The 2,122-nt window shown below is 33.8% G+C and overlaps 1 long non-coding RNA gene across 2 annotated transcripts in view; it reads right to left on the bottom strand.

Moving 5' to 3' along the window:
- Nucleotides 1–1,930: 1,930 nt before the first annotated feature.
- The window catches only part of LOC135201734 (uncharacterized), a 413,301-nt gene continuing 413,109 nt past the window's right edge, over nt 1,931–2,122 (bottom strand). For both annotated transcript variants that reach the window (XR_010311596.1, XR_010311597.1), the window contains one exon: nt 1,931–2,122. This exon is cut by the window's right edge and continues 94 nt beyond it. This is a non-coding gene — a long non-coding RNA (uncharacterized LOC135201734).

Here is a 2,122-nt window from a genome sequence, read left to right as displayed (position 1 = left end):
TACTTACTTTCTATATTTTGGCGTTTTTATGGGCTCCTTTTATTAGAGGGAATTCTGTTGTAAGAACATTTTACCAGTCAATATATAAATTTATATTATTATATATAATTCATATCTATATCATATATATATAATATTATATATATATAGATATATATATATATATCTATATATATATATGTGTGTGTGTGTGTGTGTGTGTGTGTGTTGTGTGTGTGTATCCACTTGTGCCACAGTCCTAAAAAAAATCTTTCAAGCACTTATCTCTAAAGCAGTAATTCCCCTAACTTGTCTGGCTCCTTGGAGCTTAATATGCCCCACTGCCGTTTATGCCCCATTACCCCTACGACCTGGAGCAAGGCCCCGTCCTATGCAGTATATATTTACCGCATTCAGTTCTTGCAATGGCAATGATTTTTTTAATGCTCGGAATCTGTTTATTCTCTGGATTGACACGCTAAAAACAAGGGCCTCTGTATTTAATCATAACTGTCTGTGGCAAAAGTGCCATCATAAACGCACGCATTTCATGCCGCTAGCTCCAAAATGAGATGGGTCTCTTATCATGAGTACGTAAACGGACAAAAATTATATTCCGCCTTTAAAAAAATGCAACATAATCATACACCATTACCACCAATCGATTGATTAATGGCATTTTTATTATTCTATTGAATGTTACATCTGGAGTAAACTGTTATTGGCTTGGGGGGTAACACTTGTGGCATGTTGAACGTATCTGCTTTCAAAAAAATCCATATTCGACTCCGTAAGACGTAATGAGGTAATTAGACTAGTCTAGACAGAATAGGATGGGATAGGATGGGATAGGATAGGATGGGAAGGATTGGGTTGCGTTTTTTTTAAAGATAAGGAAAGTAAAGTGATGGAAGAGGAAGCAATATGGAGGTAGACATATTCGCTTGTTCTCATCATCCACTTTCTATGAGAGTATTTTCTAAAATAAATTACATCCGGCATGAAACTTCATGTTTCCCGTATGCTAATGACAATTTCAAGATCGTGGAGCATCGGTGTACTTTTTTAAAAGCAAATATTCGAATTAAACCTACATAATTAAGGATGCCAAGCATATAAGCATATGCGACTGACCTTTTTTTATTTTCAATTCAATTTTTTTAATACTTAATTAAGGATGCCAAGCATATAAGTATATGTGACTGACTTATTTGATTTTCAATTTTATTTTCTTGGAATACTGAATCTTATTATTTCAACAAAGGCACCCATTCATCTACAGCAAAAAAAAAAAAAAAAAAAAAAAAAGGATCTGCGAGGATACTATAGCTAGAAAACCAAAGGCAGTAATCTAACTTTCTACTTGATTCTAAACCGCATATACGATAATACTGAATAAGGACCCATTAAAATAAGTTATCATAAAGTTAGTGTTAAAATAAGTTGCCCTAGAGTTAGATTGTTAAAATAATTTACCCCCTGGGGTTAAAAGGTCAAAATAAGTTTTCCTAGGGTTACAGTGTTAATATAGGTTACCCTAGGGTCACAATGGAAAATAAGTTTCCCTGGGATACAGTGTAAAAATAAGCCACTCTGGGGTTACAATGTCAAAATAAGTTATCCTGGAACAATTACCTGCAATGCTCGAGATTTACGTCCATGAACATAACTAAAAACAATCTCACACACATTAGTAGTAGTAGTAGTAGTAGTAGTAGTAGTAGTAGTAGTAGTAGTAGTAGTAGAGAGAGAGAGAGAGAGAGAGAGAGAGAGAGAGAGAGAGAGAGAGAACTCATTTGCATGGTCAAAATCCACGTCCATTAACATGCCTCAAATCAATCATAAACATTAGGAAAAATGTGGTGCTGCAGATGTTCAAGATTAAAAACACATATAATTTATAACATTTTATTGCAAGACTCGTTTTAAACACGTGCACCAAAACGCCTGGTCAGTCTAGATGAATAAAAAATATGCACTTGATTTACGGCTCCAATAAAGTATCATTACATCCAGAAATCACTTGTAAGCTCTAAAATAATCAAGAATATCACCTATTACAAAAGCTATTTCAATACCCAGAAATCATTTACAAGCTTTATAATAGTCCAGAAGAATCATCTATTAAAAAAAGTCATTTCTA

This window comes from Macrobrachium nipponense, chromosome 28 (assembly GCF_015104395.2).
Source record: "Macrobrachium nipponense isolate FS-2020 chromosome 28, ASM1510439v2, whole genome shotgun sequence".
In the NCBI taxonomy this organism is placed as follows: domain Eukaryota; kingdom Metazoa; phylum Arthropoda; class Malacostraca; order Decapoda; family Palaemonidae; genus Macrobrachium; species Macrobrachium nipponense.
Note: the sequence above shows the minus strand (reverse complement) of the source record. Positions and strands in the feature narration are given on the sequence as shown.